Raw genomic sequence first — 21,660 nt, 5'->3', positions numbered from 1 at the left:
AACATTGACTGCTTGAACAGCAGAAGAGACAGCAGAAGAGACAATCCCCCCCCCAGCTGGATAAAGTCAGGGTTTCCTTACAACAAGGCTCCAACCTCACTGCAAAAAAGCATACAAATGACTGAAATTCAGAACAGAGTCTCAGACCATTTTGGAGATGACATTGAACAAGAGATTCTTGTTCCCTCCCCCCGTATCAAAATTGATGATTTATCTAAGCAAATTGTGAATCCCTGAAATCTTTGTTATACCAGCATATAATTTCCCCAAGCAGCTCCCTGCATCTGTTCTTGGACATTTGGACACATTTTGACACTTCTGAAGGCAAGTAGACACGGAGAGGTGACATAAGCCTGCCCAATAACATACTGCCTTTCACAATAGTCACGACAAGGGAATTACAGGCTGTTATTCTATTCTTGTCGGCTGGAATGTCTTTTAACTACTTATTGTTTATTTAAAAACAATAATTCTCCATTTTAAAGATTCACAGAGCAAATAAGATGACTTGTTTTTCTGAAAAGAAAATTGCCCTGCAGACGTGGATGGTCATGCAACCAGTCTGGGGTGACAGCTGGTATTTAAATGGAAAATTAATTCTTCTCAGTCTGTCAAAGCAGGGACCTCATCTTCCAAAAGAAGTGTGAGATTGCTTAAGCCCCTGCATATCATAAAGCCACTGACAGGAAGAAACGAGTAAGGTGAAACTAGAAATCATCTTTTCCCAAAGAAAGCTGCAGCTCCCTTGCAAACCCTGCTCCCACATCCCACGGGGGTTTCAGTAGGGTAGCAGAGGCTAACAATCATCGAACAATGGTGGCAATCCAACAAATCCTAGGGAGATAGTGTGCAACTATGATAAAGGCTCACACTTAGCTCCTGCTCACGCTCACCCCGGAGTGTATTTTTATAGTCTGCTTTTAAGTGCCGAGACACATCAGCAAAGACGAAAGAATGGGGCTGCTCAGAGCCACAATTGCTCCTCACTGTGGGATGCCACCAGTAACTTATTTCACTCTACAGAGCTGCTTATCCTCTGCCGTATGCCTCCAACCTGCTTTCAGGACAGGCTGCCCCAGTGAGTGCTCCCTGTTGGGTGCCTAGGAAAATCTTTGTGTGCACTGTGCTGTGCACGCTATTTTCAGCTTCACTGCCTTTCCCTGCCTGCTCCCTCCCAGCAAGGACTACCTTATGCACAGCCACTGCACAGCACAGCAGTGGAGCCCAGGAATAAAATCCTCAGCAGCTTTCAGGGAGGTCCTTCATGCTGTACGTACAAAAGATACTCTAAATTGAATTTTTGAAATTCTTGGCCTGTGTGCATTTGTGATACTATATTCAGATCCTCTTTGATGAGTGTCTTGATGGCTGAAGCAAAACAAAGACTGGTAATGTAGATATTATACAGTTTCTTTTCAGAAAAAAACTCAAAGCAGAAGTATTCTAAAAGATGTATTGCGACAGCCTTTAGCTGAAGTACATCCATTTAGTTCCAGGTACTTCCAGGCAGTGACTCCTATGTATTTGAAGATCTGCCTGAATATGATTATAATTATCTTCAAATCATAGCTTTTATGTTTCTATTGTACAGTTAAACCTCTACTGCTATTGTAGTTGCTGTTGTCTCCATCCTCCCACAGCCCTGTAGCATAGCGAAGTGCTACCAAATTGGAGATGAACATGAAGCCCAGAGAAAATTAGGGCAAGCTCACAGACTAGTCTTCAGGAAGAGCTTGACAGAAGTGGCACGAGACACCTAGCAGAGCTGGGAACCAAGTCAGCAGTAGGCATGCATAAGCTGAGGCTTATGTATGCTAGCTCACAGAAGCCTTCATTCAGTAAAACGCTCGGCTCAGTTTATCTTGAGGCTGTGATGTTTTGCCATTGTGGGTCCTTCCACCAGGAAAGGAGACTACATGCGTCCATACACACACGTAGGCTGCAAGTGAACACCCTTGATTTTACAAACCCCCATGGTCAGCACATGGCTTGAGCTTGTGAAAGACCTGCCACGTACCGTGTCACATGCTCCTGCCAAACTGATGATCTGGATGCAGATCATTGGTTCTGACTGCAGATGTTAGGAGTGCACCATTCCTAACAGATGCATAATCTGATTAAATATGAAATGCAATGATATTGTCAAAACCCATTAATCACTTTCAAGACACATTAATGTAGGCTTTACTGACAGCTGTGATGATTACACTGTCTCTGCAGGTAACATTGCTCAAAGTTACCCATTGGGTCTCAAAGAGGAAAAGGTGTACAGTATGCAGAATATACTTAAGTGCACTGTACAGATACTTCTGTCATGGAAAGTTTGTATTACTTATATTCCTGCAGCTTTCTTTAGGTAATTTAATACCTGGTTAACTTTACGTGTCAGTGCATTGTTCAAAGACAAAGTGATGACTTGCCAAAACTACATGGATTCAGAAAACAACTGCATGCATGACAGGTCTATGTATTAAAACAACTCCGAAGAGGTATTCTATAGGTGAAACCTATGGGCATCTGAAACAGAAGAATGCTTGCAAATTGCTTGATTTAGCACACCAGAACCCTGCACCCACAGAATATATTGCACAGGAAGGCCTCCCCACGATTAGGGCATAAATATCATAGGCCAAGAAATCAATGTTTACGTCCAAGCCCCATGGTTTAGGTAACCAAGACCTGATTTTCCAAGATCGTGCAAGCATTTGTTGACCTCCATGGCAAATGCTGCTACCTGGATCTTCTCAAAAATCACTCAATGCAGAACATGAGCTACATTCTTACCACGGCAGAGCACTGGCTTCTTGTGCTTTAGTCTACCCATGTTGCTCTAGGACAATGAGCTTTCCACAGGTCCTATCCTCTTCTCCTACCACATCCGCTATTTTCAAAGCCACCCCTTTGCCTCAGTGCAAACAGCTACAATTCTTGCATGGAAATACTAGGATAGCAACTTAGTAAACACCATCTGCTTGCATCCCTTTCCTACTCTACCACTGTTTGGGATTGACCCAGGTACCTCTGTTAGCAGGGCACAGCTCCCCAAGCTGTGGTTGCTCATGTCTGGGATGCAGGGAAGAGGAGCACAGCAGGCAGAAGAATTCACAGGACTGCTATGTCAATTGAAATGGCCTCTCCTTTAACAGACACCCAAACACCTGGCTTCTTGCCCTGCGAATTAAGTTCGCACGCACTCCCTTGAGCTATGGCAGTGGGTCTGAAGGAGCCACACTATTAATCAGTCTTACACAGTCATGCAAGCCTCCTTTGTTCTGCGGCCTCCTGTGCTCTTAATGAATCTATTACGTTTAACCATCCCTTCCCAATGTTATCTCCACATTTGTACATAACTGGAATTTATTTCAACATCTACTTGTAGCCTTTTCTGAGCTTCATTATTTGACTCCAGCCTCATATGACCTCCAAGACTTTTGAATTAGTTAACTATTTTGGCCTGAGTTTAAGACAAACAGCTGCTCCTAAGGCCAGTAGACATTAAGGAGACCAACAAGAGGCAGTCATTGGTAATATTTGGGAGTGAATAAATTCAATTGTTTGACACAACAGGGACATGCCTGTTTTATTAGTCAAGACTTTGACCATGACAGGCTACCCAAGAAAAAACAATGACTTGTCTATAGAAATGACCAACCACAGTGTTGGGGAATGGTAAAGGCCAGTGCATATTCACCAGGGAAAAAACAAAACAAAACTATCTTGTCAAGGTGTACAGTAATGAAGTCTAGTGGCTACCAGTAAGCTACCATACCAGACTTTCTCCAGGAAGATGCTAAATAAAAAAGCATAAATAAAAGTCCACTCACACTTTCAGCACATATAAGTTTTTAGCGTCTGCAGTATCCTACCACAAGCACATCAGCAGCATAATTTCCTGTTACGTGCCAGATCACCTCCTTTCATTTGTTCTGAACACTTAGCCACCTACCACGTTTCCATGATGTCTCCCAGCTCTTGTGTTTGAAGAGGCAACATCCTACCCCTGTTTCCATTCACTCGCTGAGGCGATCGGCTCCGCGGTAGGGGCGTTTTGCAGCGGAGCGGGGGATGGCGGCGGGCAGGGCTTTTTTTTTTTTTTCTTTTTCTTCTTTTTTAGGACTTTTTTCCTGCCCCGAGGCCCCTCGCGAGGGCGGCTGAGGAGGCGCGGGCGGAGCCAGCAGCACCCTCTGCCCGGGCCTACACAGCCGGGCCCTGGGGAGGCGGGGATCTCACCGCTGGTTTCCGCCGGTGTTTGTAACCTGCTCGTGAGGAGCCCAGGATGTAGGATGCCATGATTCCTCCCTAGGTGCAGGACCCTGCATTTGCCTCTGTTGAGCTTCGTGAGGTTCCTCTCTGCCCTGCTCTCCAGCCTGTCCAGGTCTCTCTGAACGGCAGCACAGCCTTGCGGTGGATCAGCCGCTCCTCCCAGTTTTGTGCCACCAGCAGCCTTGCTGCAGGACTGGAAGCAGGGCACGTGTGTGCAGAGTTAAGAAGCCAGTAGTGCCAGCACGCTGCTATGCCACCGCTGCTCAGGGCGCTCGGCTGGTATCTCTGCGTGGCACGTGGCTACACTGCGCACGCACAGCAGGTTGTTCCAAACCAGCCATCATCAAGCAGGTGCACCAAGCACGGCATTGCTAGTCGGTCGAGGGAAGGGATTGTCACGCTCTGCTCTGCGCTGGTGCAGTCTCACCTCGAGCACTGTGTGCAGTTCTGGGCACCGCAGTACAAAAAGGACGTGAAACTGCTGCAGAGTGTCCAGAGAAGGGCTGCAAAGATGGTGAAGGGCCTAGAGGGGAAGACGTATGAGGAGTGGCTGAGGTCACTGGGCCTGTTCAGCCTGGAAAAGAGGAGGCTGAGGGGAGACCTCATGGCGGCCTACAGCTTCCTCATGAGGGACAGCGGAGGGGCAGGCGCCGATCTGTTCTCTGTAGTGACCAGTGACAGGACCCGAGGGAATGGTGTCAGGCTGTGACAGGGGAGGTTCAGCCTGGATATCAGGAAGAGGTTCTTCACTGAGAGGGCTGTCGCGCACTGGAACAGGCTCCCCAGGGATGCAGTCACGGCACCAAGCCTGTCAGAGTTTAAGAAGCATTTGGACTGTGTTCTTAGTCATAGGTCTGAATTTGTGTGTAGATCTGTGTGGAGCCAGGAGTTGGACTCGAAGATCCTCATGGGTCCCTTCCAACTCGGAATATTCTATGATTCTATGACCATATCACTCATGACCATAAACTGGATCTTTACAGCCACTTTTCCATGATTTACTCATTATTTAGAAATTACATCATTTTTGTTGCCTTTATTTCCACAGTGTTTTAATTCTTCCTCCCACCTCAGCCATCTTGTCAATCTAAGGACTTCATTCTGCAATTTACAGGATCAAATAGAGGATAAATGAGAAACCTGACAGCTTCAGAACAGACCAAGATTAGCACAGCAGTCCAGTGTGTATTGTTGATCAAAGGAACAGGGTTTGTATTGTAAACTCATCAAAGCAGGGACTTTTACTATGCATTTGCACAGTATTTGCCTCAGTGGGGCTTCATCTTATCTATGTCTCTTGGGTGTTACTTAAATTAATAAATAGCAAAACGATGTTAGAAACAGGCATTTACAGAGAAGAATAAGAAACACTTGTAGTTGCAGGTCTATGAAGGTGCTAAAATGAGCATTAGAAGCATTAAGATGAGGTCTGGTGAAGGGAGGGGAAAAATTTATTTTGTAAAGTGACATGGAGAGGGTTTTTGGCATTGAGAGATGTCTCAGGTCAAAAACAACAGTACCTGCACATAAATACATATGCATATAACTGCCATACAACTATATCAGCACATAGTTGCCTATGAAGAGTAGCATTTTGTATCATGTAGTTGGGAGAAAGTTATTACAAGGAAACTACCTTTCTTCACTGCCTCTTGACATGAGACCTTGAAAGCTTGAAGGGTGCAGCATTGCACAGTAGTGTCAGAAGCAGACATAGGCCTTTCTTAGCTGGACACTGATGCATAGACAAGTTAATAGGACAAATGTTAGCCCCGTTAGCCCTATGGATTCATGAGATAATCACTGATGTGAAAACTAGAAACCTTGCTGCACAAAAAGCTAGCAGTGTTCATGTTGTACTGAACTTTTATTTTACTCAGCCTCTGATTGCCTTCGTGATCAGAAGGCATTCACGACTGTGGTTCAAAATCTCTATAGTAACTGTTACCTGACACTACAGCCTGAGGAATTCCTAACGTGATCTCCTTGGTAAATGTCTCTAATGGTGCCCCATAAAAGCAGACAAATCCATTGCAACAGAGCAACTAGAGGTATAATAAAATCATTGGGTATGAAGAAATTGTAACTGAAACATAGCATGTTAGAAAAAAATGGAGATCTGTTTTCTCTCAGATAGGATCAATTTTTCCTTTGGGGAATATTGATAGATATCTTCCACTCTAGGCCAGAATCTGAGCTATGACCAGACTTCATGGGAACTATATTTGTAGGTTTTTCATGGTCCCTTCCCTGTCTTGCTTCATCACCAGACATCTCTCCTATTAGGTTTGCTGCTGCATCACCTACATGCTCAGTTGTTAGTAACGCAGAGGAATTAGGTGAAGCCAGGCTCTAGCTTCCACACCAAATTTATTATACATAAAATGCAGAACATCCCATATCACTGGAAAGGGAGTCTCGTCATCTTCCCAGCAGCATGCAAAGTGAAATGGGCTCTACAGCCTAGACTTCTGTTAAGAAAAACATGTTATGAATAATTTTGCAAAGGCAAAGCCTGTGGAAAAAAAGCTTGCACAATAAAAAAGACAGTAGAAAGTAGAGCTTCAGAATCAATAAAGCAGATCCTAAAAGCTGAAATACCTCAAACAAAAAAGTCAGTGGATAGGCTCAAATAAGTATTTCTTATCAACGTTTTTAAATGGCTGGGAATTTAAGCAAAGGTGTCAGCATCTTGCAGCAAAAATAGTAATGGCACAGTTCTTTATAGGGAGGTGTAGAGCTGACCAACAGTGCATACAGTTTTCACAGGCACCCATCAGCAAGGGGAAACCATCCCCCTTGAAATTCAGGTCTTCCTCCTTGTTTAGTGCCAGAGAGGATTTCTGCTCCCTGTAGCATTTGGATGGTGCTGCCTCTGTGTGAAATACCTCCTGCTGTATTTTCAGCATTGCTCTGGAGCAACATCGGCAGCTCATAGCATCACTCAAGACAGAGCTCAAACCCAGGCTCTCTAAAGGCATTCACTGAAAGCCCCCTTTCAGCAAATGGCTGGCCCCGGAACAGGGGGGCTAGTCTAGAAGTTATCTGCTTTTAGCTATCCATCCAGAAAGCCCAAGAGTACTGGAAGAGAAAAACATGTATTCCATATTGACCTACTGGAAATTATTATTATTTTTTTTTTGTAAAAATCATATTCGTCAGCATCCAAGCACTTGAACTCCTCCATATGTACCACACAGACAATCTGAAATAAACCTAAGCAATCACAACTACAGTCAGTTCTACATGTTAAAAATTTTTAGACCAAATCCCCATTTATACTAAGGCTGTCATTTAGCACAGTTGCAGTATGAGACAACCACTCTCCCATGCGAGCACCCGGGAATCAGTGACTCACTGCTGCATAGGGAGTCATACTCGTGTTTTCAAACACATTCTTGTCTTCTAATAAAAACATGAATTTCATAAATCTTTATTACACCAGCATGAAAAATACAAGCTTCCCTGCCAACTGTCACTCACCTATTTATTGCCACAAGTCTACACCCAAATCCCTTTTGCTCATATCAGCTGATTGCCACTCCTAAATGGTGCTGCAGAGACAGTTCAGTCCCTTCTTGCTTGAGGAGCTACTGGCTGTTAGAAAACACATGCAGGGCTGGTTAGGCAAGCAGTGAGCTCTCCCCTGCTTCTCCAGGGGAGAAGGAAGGAACAGCAGACACGTGCAACCCTGGAGACTGCAGGACTAACAACCAAGACTGATTCATAATGTACCGCACAAACCAGTAATGCTCAGAGAGGCGTAAGGGCTTCTCATCATGACCACACACTTTCTGCTTGGATTTCTCCCTTCAAAGTTTACTTCCACTGCCACCATCAGAAGCAGCCACAAAATAGCTCACCTGGAAGCAGCACCCTCTGAGCATGGAACAGGTCTCCCAAAATATTGCTCTGGTGCCTCGAATTTGGCCAAAGGAGTGCCTACTGGGGGCAGTGGAAGACAGGTTTAGACTTGCAGTGAGCCTACCTGGATCAATCTGGTCAAGCAAACCACTTCAGAGCAATATCCATACCCCAAGACAATGCAGGAGAGTAAATGGAAAATCATCTTTCCAAAGGAAGAAAGAGAATTTGCTGTCTTTAGCTAGAAGAGACAGAGTACTGAACTGTGCGTGTATACTGTTTCATACCAGGAAACTATTCAAGTTTATTAAACAAAACAAATAGCACATTATAGTGGGCAATTAGCAGCACAAATGCATGTCACCCTGCAGAGACATGAGATTGTTTTCAATATATTGATATCTAATGGTACATTTTACCTTTTTCTAAGAAACAAAAGAGCAGTTGTCCTGGAGTTGGCTCCTTTCAGGCACATACATAGCCTAGTTTAAGCCCTCAACAGTCACCTGGAGGAATTCAATATTGAAATGTCTGTGTAGACAGTTGGCTAGATAGGAAATTTTAGTACAGTTCTGCATTTCACATAGAAACAATATAAAAATGTAAGCAAGTACCAGCCATTTGTTGCACTCTGAAAAGTTAGAGGAATTTGTTCTCTGAACCAAGCCCAAAGTCAATAAAAATTGTAATGGTAGAAGACCAGCCCTCAGACCAAACAATTTACATGGTCATTTATAAGGCATTTTTGGTGAATGCTTTAATATCAAAAAACCTCAAGTGCATGTATGCTCCCTCTTTATTCTCACCTTTCAAAGAGCACAAAGCCCCTCCCAGTACAGAAGGTAGAGACACATCCCTGTGATACTGGAATATTTCCTTTCTCCTCCATCAGGCCACCACTGTCTTGCAAGACAGAAGATACATCTATACCCATGAGCCCTCTTGGCTTGCTGCTACCTCTGTGCAGAGATCACCAAAAATATTATTTTACTGCAAAATGAAGTGTAACGCTAACATGGCTCAAGATAACGCATTTGAATAGCAAGCACAGCTTGAGTAAGCCAAAGCAGACTCAGGGCTTACCAGCCTTTTCTCAAGCACCCTTAGCAGCTCAGATATCTGAAATAAGGTCATGGTAAAGAATATAGGGAAAAACAGTGATAACACTTTCCTATTCTTCCTTATGTGATGGAAGTTTTATGAAATTTGCATCTTCTGAGTTCTCTAAAAAAGAGCACTTCTCCCCATGTCTTCAGTTTCCATGCCAGACATTTCATGTACTTAAGAGGCACCCAGTTGCGCACGCTGGCATATAACCATACCTTTTTCCACATGGAGATAATAAGTCTGATAACGGATAATATTCCCAGTGTCTTTTGGGAAAACACCCAAAAAGTTCAGCCTATGAAATGCAACAGAAGTGCTCTGGGCAAGGTCCATTTCCTTGTGGACCGATAGCCAGCACCCTGCTGAGGGATGACTCAAGGATGCTCTGGGGGTGACTCACCTGGATACGAGGTGACTCGTTCCAGGAGGGCAGAGCAATACAGCTCCCCCACGGATCTCAGACTACAAAGCGAGCATTAGCAGCTGCATCCAGTGTGAGCAAATCTCAAGCTAAAAAAAATAATCAGCTCAGAGCTTGCCAGCCACTACTCAAACAAAGGTCAAGGAATCCAAAGCATACAGCAATTACCCTGATCATTTCTTATGAAGATAGCAAGTTTCCATATAAAAACAGAAACCTCATGGAGGTGAAAATTTCTTTGCGCTTACTAACATTTATTGTGCCCTAGCACAGGATAAAAGGCTGGCAGAGGAGCAGACAGCAGTGTTACAGCTAACAGATCTATTCTGGCTTGCACCCCTGCAAAAAGCCTCCTCCACAGCAGGAGGGTGCTGCAACCTCCAGCAAGTTCAGAGAGCTACGAGAGCAAGGTGATATTTTCTTCCCACCCAAAGAAATGATGACAGAATCAAGCAAAGAATTCTGCAAATCCCTGCATCTCAGAGGGGAGAACAAGAAAATCCAGAAATAGTTTAAGCTAACCTGCTTAAATAGCAAATCCCACTGGAAACATTCTTCTGATCATTTTAAATAAGATCTGCCCTTGGAACAACTTGCAACAAGCTGAGGAGGAAGAAAGGTGCTGCCATAATGGTCTGGGCACAGAACAGCAGAGAACTGCTATTTCTCCATCATACCTTACCCAACCATGTATGGGATTCCACTTTCAGGCTGTGATTTAGACTGGCTTTTATGAAGGCATTTTACTGGCTGGATTTGCACATATTTAAATAAAACATTTCAGGGAGCCTGTGTAAACCATACTGATGCACAGCACAAGAAAATCATTCCGTTATTATTCACCCCATATCAAGATGAATGCAAGTAAGGTTTATAACAGGAGCTATCTTTCAAATATCAAAGTCAACACAGACCTGTCACAGAAAAACAAATATCCCACACACCATAATCTCCCATGTGTGATAGTTAAAATCTGCTTAAAAGCAGGGCAAGAGTTGGAGCAAAACCTGTGCCAAGTGTTGGCATTGGCAGAGTACAGTTCCTGGAATAACATCACATAAGCAGGAGAATTACTCATAGAAGATAACATGGTCTGAATTTTTATTATTCTGGAATTTGCCGAAACACAGCTTGGAGAGGAGAAGCCAGGCTGTTGATGTGTGTGACAATAGTGGTGAATGTTGTCTGTATTTCACAGACAACACGCTGTCCCTTTCAATAGCATCACCTCTGTATCTCCGTGTAATCAGTTCGGTTTAAATTTAGAACAGGAGCCCGTGGCCAGAGAGCATTAACACTTCTGCAGCACTTAAACAGTCAACATTTGGGGGGGAAAAATGATCAGGTGGTCCATAGTGCATGCACTTTGCTAGCTGTCAGGAGGTTAATGGTGTGCCTCAAGCACAAGGCTAAATTAGGATGTGAACACCTTAATCTACAGTTGCAAATGCTGACAGCAATGGCACTTCATCAACTATTTTTGCAGTCTTATTTGCTGCATATCTCCCTGATTTCTCAAGCCCGTGCCACCAGCCCTCCCTCATCTCCACATAAATTAGCTAAATGACCTCTTGTAGCCTGCTTGAAATGAAAATTGTCATCTGAAGGAGAAAATAGCTGTTCTAAATGTTTGCAGGGAATGGAGAGGGTGTTGAGGATTGCAAGCTTTTCTGCAATACAAAAACCTCAAATCCATGTGTCAGAAATTAGTCTTATCTGATATTCAGAGCCAAGAAATGAATAATCTTCCCTAGAAAAAGCAGATCCCTTCTTCATATTTGCATTTAACATTTTTAGGCCTGTAACGCATTAACAATCTATGGATCTTGTTCACGAAAAACGTCGCTGTAGCAGAGCTGGAATTTGTCCCTTTGTTATGTGCGTTGTATAACACAGGTCCTCTGCCACGCTTCTCAGGAAAACTGATGGATGGAGGTGTCTGAGCGGCCACCACAGATTCACTGATATTATGCTGTTGAAAGCTTTATTGCAAGGATTCATTAAAGCTGAGCAGTAGAGACAGCTTTAACCTTACACTGGCGGTGTTTGAGGGAACAGGAGATACCCAAATTAGGAAACAGAAATTAAAATATTGGCCACAAGTGCAATAAACCAGCAGTTCTCCAGTTTGTTACATGCACCCCTGAAAGGATTAATCTCAGGACTGCAACAGAAATAAGTCAGTGGATTGACCCAGGAGTGAATTACTTCCTCCAGGGTAAGTACCTTCAAAAACACATCTCACAGCCATCACGAAGCAGTTTTAATGGAAGCTCCTGATAACTTCATCACAGGTTCCATGGTCCATCCTGTGGGGAAGAAGGGCCATCACCTCTTCTACCTGCTGCCTGCACTTTTATTCAGGATGCCGGTGGTCTCCCCCATGGCCAGGGCACAGGAGTGGCTCACTCCTAGTTCCTTGAGGCCGGGGACCTGAGGCTGTTTCTGTCTGAGTTGCCCTGAGTGGTCAGTAACAGCCCGTGTCACTGCCAGGGACTTGTCCTCCACTGGGCAGGACTTGGCATCTGTCCTTGTTGAATTACAGAAGGTCCCACCGCACCCTGCCTAAGCCTTCAAGTCTCTGGTAGACAAGCTGTTTGGAAATGGAGGAAATGCCACTTCTCCCACCTCTGACAGCTGCTGAGAATACGCCAGCGATGCTGAGAACCCTGTTACTCATTGCAGTAGTAGACTGACATTTCACCTTCACCTGTGCGGACCAAAACTCAGTAAACACGTCTTATGATCTTACTAATACCAACACAAAGTGTCCATATGTGTGGAAAACTAAAAAGAGACAGAAAAGGGATAGTGGCAAAGTGCCTAGCTGTGCATTCATCCCCACAACTAAGATACCTATCACCCACACACAAAACCTGTGACCATGTTATCAAGAGGTCTAATAATACTATCCCCAACTTACATGGAAACTCAAGAAATTTTAAGATGCTTTAGCCAATACGTCTTTTAAGATGGCAGAAATGCATCTTCAGGCAATAGCATGATGTGGGGGGATTTTCTCCAGAAAAATGTCCTCACGAAGAACACAGAAGAGTTGGAGAATCTAACATGCCCATTATTTCAGGACAAACCACTTCGGCATTCTCCAGGCTCTGGGAGCTAAATAAGCCTCTGAGTCTAAGATCTGACCCTTTAAAGGGGTGCGTGACAGAATTAAGGCAGAATAGCTAGACTGCAGTTTGTTCATTTGTGAGAAAGCCTAATGAGAAGGCTAGGACAGCAAGGTATTTGCACATCCCAGTGTAAAAGGACACTTCTAGCACACACCATGCACCTGAGCAGCACGACGAAGGCCCAGCTGCCACACCTGTGCCTTTGATGCTCACTTTGCCAGTTGACTTACAAGCAAGATTACTGGATGCATTACTGCAGCAGCGGAAACTCATCTAAGGAGCACCCTGGGTGAACACCATGGAGAAACGCCATGTTAGATGCATAAGAATTACTCAGAGAAGAAAGTGGACTAAGAGGTGAGTGAGGACACCCACAGGTTCCTCAATAACCACCAAATTTTTGGAAATCAAGTAAATTGCAAAAAACATTTGCTTCAGCAAGTCACAGCTCTGCCTGCTTATTTATTTCTGCTTTCTCAAGAGTAAGGGAAGCTACAAAGCAGGCTGCATGGACACTGGGTTTCTCTCCATACAAAAAGATGGAGATCATCTCTATATAGAAATAAATGAGCATGATTAGCTTGAATATCCTGGGAGAAGACACCCTACACACTGGCAAACCATGCAAATTGTCCAGGCTGATCCCAAAGCCTGTTCTCCGTCCTCTTCGGCAGAGAGGCTTCTGCAGCCATTACACAGGGATAAAGACACAGCCTCAAAATTACCACACCAGTAAATCCTGAAGAAAGGAGCTGCAGCATTTATGGGGCTTGGAGAATTCTCTGCTATATTACACACAGCATATAACCATCCACATATTTTGTGTTTGTTGTCAAGTTCCCCTGAATCCCTTTATACAATATTACCAAGCTGTATTAAGAAAGCTTCATCACTAGCTGAGAATCAGAGACACTGTAAAAAGGAAAATACACATGTGTTTGTGGCCACCTTTCTTCAGAAAGGCCATTAATACAAGGCTGTTAAACAAGTACGTAAAATCATGCCTGAAGTTTCTCTACAAAAACCAACACTTTTCTAGGTTGGGATGAAATCAAGTGAAATCAGTATTCTTCTTGCCTTGAGATCCTAAGCATAGCGTTGCCCACCAAAGATTAAAAACTCTTACGAGGAATAGCTTCTAGAGCAAATATAGAGGACTTGTGCAAATATAGAGAACTTTTTCCCCAAATAATCCAGTGTTAAGATGCTCTTCCTTTGCACACACTTGCCACAGGGCTATTGCTAAGGGCCTTTTTCAGCACTGAGATATTCTGACTCACAGCAACTCTGTTCAGATGTCCCTGGCTTCAGCTTTCGTTTGTTTTCAGCAAGGCTTCCCAAGTCCCATATTCCTTGGTGGCTTCTGAAGGGAAGGTTTTGCATGCCCAATTCTGTCCTCTAATTACAGCCCATGCTTCAGAGGGACCCGTGTCCTGTGAAAGGCTACAGACAATGAATCTGACAATCCCATCATCGCCCTAGAGTGCCTCAAAGTCTGACCAAAACCTCATTAGTCTCACACAGGTACAGCAAAAGGGTAGAGTTTCAGAGAAGTAAAAGACTGAAGTCTGACTAAGCAGCAAGGAGTGCTATATGCATTACTTCCCAATGTAATGGTGAAAGGTTTATTTACATTTGCTATTCAGAGTGCAAACTCCTGGCAAACACCCCACAGCAGGTTTGCTGAGTGTTTTAACTGCAGGAGAAATTCTTATCTCTTTGGTGATTCCAGACCAGCAAGCAGAAGATGTAAAAAGATAACTTTCATTACCACAACAGAATGTTTTTTTCATAGCAGTTGTTACCCCATTTGGAAAATACTGCTTGATATCCTGTAATCCCTATGCATCTGTCATTTCAGTTTATTAGTTCCCTGAGTATATTCAAAGCTGTAAATGGAGAAACTGAGCTGTCTGGGTTTCAAATTGAAGATGGGAGCCAACTGACAAAATACCATGTAGCTGTTTCAGTTTAATAATCCCACGTGGACAGATGATGCATCTACTGTTCCTTCAGAAGCTGATTTCCCAAACTCAGTTATCATGCAGATGGTAAAACCTATTCTTTGAGGGTCAGGATTAAAGCCAATGGAAAGTGCCATGTAATTCATTGAGGCTAAATAGCTATTACTGCTACCTGGAAGGTAAAACCTATTTCCAATAGGAAATGCTACTTTTTATGACAGCTAACATTTTCCAAAACCTTTCTAAGCACCCAAACTTTAAAAATAATCTCATGTCAGACACTGCACAGAAGCAGGCACAGTTCAATATAACAACAGATGCTTTCCTGGCCATGTAATCCAAGCCAGTAAATGCCCCACGGGAAAAGCATTCTCTCTCCTTCAAATCCCAAGCGGCTTAGGCACCCAGTCTGCCAAAGCCCAAAAGGGATTGAGCTGCTTCTACAGATGCCAAAGCATCCCCAGCACTAGAAACCAAACACCTTTCCCTTGCAGCCTTAAGAAGGATGCAGCATAGGTGGAGTAATGCCTTGGTCCTGTGAAGGGTCCTGGCATCCTTGCTATAGCCTGAGAGGTGGACACATCCCCCAGGGCTTGCTGATGTGCAGTATAAATCAAGTGATGACATTGATTTAACAGCTGTACTGGAAAAAACATAGGCACCTCTATGCCATCTCTAGCACACCAAATACAGCATATGTAAAACTTGGCTAATGGTCCAAAACCAGAAAAATATTATCCCAGTGTCTTAGAATAAGTTGATAATATTTATTACTTTGGGAATTACTAATTCATGCAGCTCGTGCACTTTATTTTTACTGGAAAGAAAAGGAGTTTAATTTAACCCTGGCATTAAAATATACTTGCTAAATGTAGTAGTGCATTGTTGAAGACAAATTAATTTAAACGTGAGGCTGACTCTATAAAACATCAGAATCACCCTTCCAAGGCAAAACCACTTTAAGAACATTTAGGTCTTTAAAAACAAAATTGGTCAGTGACTTAAAACATCTTCTCTTGGTCACAATGAAATGCAGTTCTCCAGCTCAGCTGCATTTCACTCTTTTTATGCCTGCAAAACAGGCACTGGCCAAAGTTCCACTTTTTTGTATTCTAAGATCTTCCCCTCATCTACAGAACTGACTAACTGACTAACACTCAGTTTTACCTGGAGGCATTTGCAGTCTTATTAAGGGGCATAGTGAGCTAAAAAAGGTATGACCTGCTCGTGGAAACAAACTGTGATTATCAAAGAGAAAGCCACAGGGCATTCATCATTAAAAACTGAATTAACAAGGCATTCTGTATTTCCTCTGTAGAATTTTCTTTGACAGAGGATTTAAAGGATGCTCTGGATTCAGGAGCTCAATAAATATATAAAATGTCATGGCAAGCCTTCTAACGTACCTCCTGACCCACGCTGGCATGGTACCACACCAAGGCTGGCACATCATGTTTGCCAACAAGGAACAGTAGAATGCAAGACCAGACTTTTAAGTCTTCCTCAAAACTTGGACCTTGGTCAGGGAATCCAGATAGACTAAATCCAGGAGCTCCTCCGTAGCAGCTACCAAAAGGCATACTTGTTTTCTACATCGCTGCAAGGACCTCTGTTTGGCCAGTACTTAGCCAGGTCCCAGCAGACAGAGGTGGAAGGCATTAATGGGGGTTTTTCCTTGTATTACAGCATCCATCTGAACACTTTCTCTGCCAGGGGTTGTTTAGAGTCTGCCTGCTTTTTTTTGTGGATTCTCATACAATTCTTTTCCTCAAGTTAATGCACTCCACACAGACCTTTTTGACTAGAAGGTATTGTGTTTTTAATCTAAGTTCTCTGTAGAGGGACACATGCTATCAATATCTTTGAGCAACTCCCCACTGCAGTCAGCAGGGAATTCTGCTCAAAAAAATCGATGGCACAACAAAGCCTACGGTTGTTGGGGTTCTTTTATATATTGTGTTATAGCTTTCAAATGAATCCTGGCATTGATCCTTTAAAAAATATTAATGAAGAATTAAATGAAAAGGGGAAAATTGACAAAATACTCGCTGCAGTCAAAAGGCTAGTAAGGGCAAAGACAGTAACATGCTGCTAGAATATTAGATGGAGAATCCTGATAATGTCATACAATAACTTTGCTGTAAGCCCAGCAGGTATTTGTGGGGATGTCTGTATCATTTGATTATTTATTACAGAAGTAGCCAAAAAAAGCAGAGTAGAGCTACCACTATCAGAAGTGAAGGACTACAAAAAACTGGCCCAAAGGAGGATGTTCAACAGTATGTGAAAACCTTCAAGCACATCTTTACCACTAAAAGGAAAAGGATGAGCTCTCCTAAATCCTTTAGGCTGACAACCATAACTATTAGGTGCAAAAAACTAGCCTAGTGCAGCAGCTTTGCCAACATGTACCAGCCCCTGTAACTACAAGAGATTCATTTTTACTAGCTAAGGAGCCTCCTCCATCCCTCTGAGCTTTAATGGAGTTGTGATTAATTGCACCAAAGTGGATCTGGCCCAGTCTTTTCAATGCAACACTATTGATTTACTCCCATAGCACAAGTAGTCCACCAGATTTTGACATTGAAATATGATCTTCTTTAATGACACCCTCTCTTAGTAATATCTCCCAGCTTTCTCTGTTATTCATTCTGGGATTTAGATTTAATTTGGGTGTTGTTATGTTGCATATACTTTTATTGTGCTCTGTTTACAAAATGATTCTTGCAATTAATTACAGTAATGAGATTATGGCTAAAAGACTTAGAGAATGCTGATTAGATAATTAATGATTGGTTGTTGTTTGTAGCATTTTATTGGAAATACACTGTGGGTTGGTCTCTCCCCTCTCCTTTTTTGGTCTTCCTTGCCCGAGTTCTAATAGGTAATTGAATAAATGATTAGTGAGAAAGTAGATTACATGAATCATATTTAACCCCTCAGCACTTAGACAGGAATCCAGAGTAATATAATGTGAGGAATATAAGAAATCAATTTCTTTGGTATTTTCATTGTAGTAATTACAGGCTGAAAATAGTTTTAAATCAGACATTAGTACAAAATTGGCAAATAGGCTGGACCTGAAATAAGGAGACTCTGTGCAGGAGCAAGTGATGTTGGAGTAGCTGCCTGCCAGCAAGTCCAGGACCGATCAACATGCAGAGGGGCTTACTAGGACAAAGAAGAGCTTGACCACGTGTGGCCACATCTAGAGTCAAACGGTTGACCTGGAGAAAACATCTCCTTTCAATGCCTGGAGCTGAAATGAGATATCAGGTCAGCCTTCCTCTGCTGTCAGCAAGCTCCTGGGCAACCCTTCAGCCAAGCTGAAGCCCCATCTCTCTTCAGGGCCAGGCTGTACCACAGGTTACAGCATACGACCACCAAGAGCTAGATGAGAAACTGGTGCAGCCACAAGAAATTCCTCCAGCTTAACCAAAGGCCACACACATCAAAACGCCATTAAGGCCATCTGGTGCGCTTTCGGAAAACTTGAAAAATATATAGAACCACAAAGGCAAACATATATGCACATATAACAGTCGGATTAAGAGAACTCCTGTTGACTTCAGTCTCAGCTCCAAAAATTCAGCGCTTCTGAGAGCCAGACTCCTCAGGTCTCCAGCAGACATTCATTAAATGAGGAAGCTGTGTTCAGGCCACTGAATACAGGTCCTGAAGCAAAGGCCCTTCCAGCTGTCTTCACTTGACAGAGCCCTCACAGAAAGTCCATTCTGTATCATAACACAGGTAGGGACCTCGTGGCAAAAACCAGCCAGTATTTAAATAAGTGATCATACTCCATGTGCAGAACTGGCCAAATGAAAGTTGCTGGGCAGCCTTAACTTCTGCCTTCCTGGAAAAGCAGAGCACTTCCCCAGGTATTTGGCTTGTTTTTTTTTTTCCTAAGTCTGACAGGTCTTGTTCAAAATTTTAATTAATTAATTTATTTTGAGCTTGCTGAAGTGTTTGGGTGTTCTTAATTAGCAGAAAAGAATCAGCAAGGAAAGCTAGAAGTCTACTTTCAGCTTCTTATGTTGCTCACCGGGTGCTGATCTCTTCTCTGGTGACCAGCAGTAGGACCTGAGAGAAGGGCATGAAGCTGTGTTGGGGAAGTTCAAGTTGGATATTAGGAGAAGGTTCTTCACTGGGAGGGTGGTTGGGCACTGGGACAGGCTCTCCAGGGAAGTGGTCACAGCACCGAGCCTGCCGGAGTTCAAGACGCATTTAGACAACACTCAGAAATGCAGTTAATTTTTCACTCAGATACAAAGTTACATTGTCAGAGAAGGAATTATGGTCATTTCCTACCATTCTGTAGAAAAATCAACCCATGAACAATTTAGAACTGGCCTGAAATGACTCCTCCATACGATTTTTGCCAAGATAACTGAGAATCCCCAGTAAAACAATGCCCAGGACCAGATGCAACATTTGAGTCTGGTTCTACAAGACAACTTTGAGGCAGTTTCAACATTGTCATGTGTCATGTTGAAGAGGCATCTTGTCCTGTGAAGAGATGTGATTTTCCTGTCCCTAAGCCTGGAATAGGTCCATCTCAGACCTGAAAATGCAGGATTTCCTCCCAGGGTTTTGGCCTAAAAACAGCCATGTCACCATCCAGCAAATGAAGAGAACAAGACATCACTGTCACCCTTCTTTCCAACCTTAAACAGTCCTTATATCTGTTTTTCTATAATAAGCTAGAGTTCAAGTATTTAAAAAAAATATTTCCTCCCTTATGACCTGTGCAATTGGGTCCAAAGGCTTTCCTAAATCCCTCTAAAGGGTAGAGAACATGCTCGTATTGAGCCTTTTGGGAAAATCCAGGCTTCACATACCTTAGCAGGCAAAAGCTTTTGAAAGACACCTCAGGCACAGGCGCTGGGTAGTAGACCATCTTGCTCACAGTAGTTCAAACGTCAGTCTCCACAAGTAAGGTGGAAACAAGGATAAGCTTCAAAAGGATGTAAAAACAGACTTCAGTGTGCCTTTGACACAAGTCACTATTTTACCACTCCTGTGACAGATTGCCAAATTCACTGAGTTAAATTGCACACGCTAACATCAGAGCCTGGCTGCACTGTGATCAACATTATTCCACCATGAGACAAACCACCCCGAGTACAACAGATGACATGCCAGCCTATTCTGAATACATTCTCACATTGATTTAATGAATGAAGATGAATTATCTTGCCTCAATCTACTACCAAAGATAGTAGATAAATATAAAATCCTGCAAGACAGACCTATTCACTCATGAAAGAGCAAATTAAGCTATTATATGCCCAAGGCACATAACTTTCTCATCCACCTGTATTTCTTCAACTGTCAGTTCAGTATTTTTTCTAATGAAACAGACATGTCAAGATCCATTTTTAGGAGATAAAGGAAACTAGTGGGGAGATGCATAGGCAAGATTTCTCTCCACCGACAAACAACAACAAAAAACATTGCCATCCAACTACAGTGTAGCCATACACTTGAGGGAAATTACATATTGGGTGTAATTTTCCTCTACACAGCATGATCACAGATAATTAATATACATGATTGCGAAGAACACAATTAAAAGCCCCTGGCTAGAACCTGACTTTGCAAGAATCACATTCAAATTGGGAGGGTCACAATCTGTTCTGATTATATCATATGTTATCCATACCACCAATATGTTTAAGACAAGGAACAGCATTGCTACTAACGCAACACGAGCTTTTTCATAAGCTTCAGAAGCCAGTTGTCTTGGAGTAAGACCAAGTATAGCAGTGCTGCTTGTTTGTGTGATCGCAGTTAACAAGGAAGTTGCTTAAAATGCATTTTTTTTCCACGCATGTACAGCACCAAACACCTGATCAGTTATTGCCTTAAGATCTTAAGCACCTCATTTTATTAACAAGCGTGTCCTGCAGTTGCACTCGCACACCAGGCTGTGGCAGCCCTCATGCTGCTGGCAGCTTGCCTGCGCTGTTAACAGCCATTCATCTTGTACTACTTGCAAAACAGTTTTTTTTTTTTCCGAAGGAAAGAAGAACTTCTACAGTCCTCCACCAAGAGCTAGACCCCTGAAGCTTACATCACCTCCTATGACCGAGGTCTGTATGAACTGCACAGCAAGACAGGAAGTCAGTTTAAGTTTAATTTTGGAGTTTCTAGCTATTCCTCATCTTCTGCAGTATCTGCTTGCAGGCTACAAGGGAAATAACTGCTGCTTTGCAAAAGAGAGCACAAAGATTGAGTGTTGTAGCGCACTATCTCTGGCCTCTCATCCATACAACCAAGAGAGCCTTTCTGAAAAATACATCTTCCTTAAATTTCACAGCATGGACACCACATTCATAAATACACCGGTGCCATAAAGCATACTTGAGCTGCAGGTAGCCCAAGTGCTGTTGTACCCTCCCAATGGAACCAAGGAGCTCAGCATCTCCAAAAAGCAGTGCTTTCAATCCACACTCCTTCCCAAACACTGAACAGGTCAACTCAGCAGGTACCACCAGTTATTTTCCATCAAGTCCATAACTCACAAAATAAAGTTCAAGCACCGATAGTTTGAGGCAACCATTAGAACTTACTACATTAACAGTGCAGAGACAATAGGATTTTGTATATTTTAAACACATTATGATACTTCAGAATAGTAAGGAAACAAACCATCAGTTTTCTGTTAGCATTAACCACCATGCGAGAGGACGCACATCCTTCATTGCTCCAGGGAGCAAACAAGATGGGTCAGAAGAGAAACTGACAGCTGAGCTCTTGCTGAAGGTCCCAGAGGAAAAGGTGGAACTCAAGGTGCTGCACTTGACTCCCTCCCTAGCCTTAACTTTGCAAAGTAAGCACTTTGGAAAATCTGAAACTTGTCCAAATAGAGGTACAGACAGGTTAGGAATGCTGGACAGCACAA

At 43.1% G+C, this 21,660-nt stretch overlaps 1 long non-coding RNA gene across 13 annotated transcripts in view; it reads right to left on the bottom strand.

Annotated features, from left to right (window-relative positions):
• LOC308194127 overlaps positions 1–19,369 on the bottom strand; it is a 155,761-nt gene extending 136,392 nt beyond the window's left edge. For 2 of the 13 annotated variants that reach the window (XR_013950303.1, XR_013950304.1), the window contains exon 1: positions 3,947–15,899. This is a non-coding gene — a long non-coding RNA (uncharacterized lncRNA). Of the gene's footprint in view, positions 1–3,946 lie in introns of all 13 variants that reach the window. The other 11 variants (XR_013950292.1, XR_013950293.1, XR_013950294.1 and 8 more) reach the window with 11 other exon arrangements.
• Between the last annotated feature and the right edge of the window lie 2,291 nt (positions 19,370–21,660).

This window comes from Anser brachyrhynchus (genome assembly GCF_964034855.1).
Source record: "Anser brachyrhynchus genome assembly, chromosome: 4".
Lineage (NCBI taxonomy): Eukaryota > Metazoa > Chordata > Aves > Anseriformes > Anatidae > Anser > Anser brachyrhynchus.
This window is presented reverse-complemented; position numbering and strand designations above follow the sequence as displayed.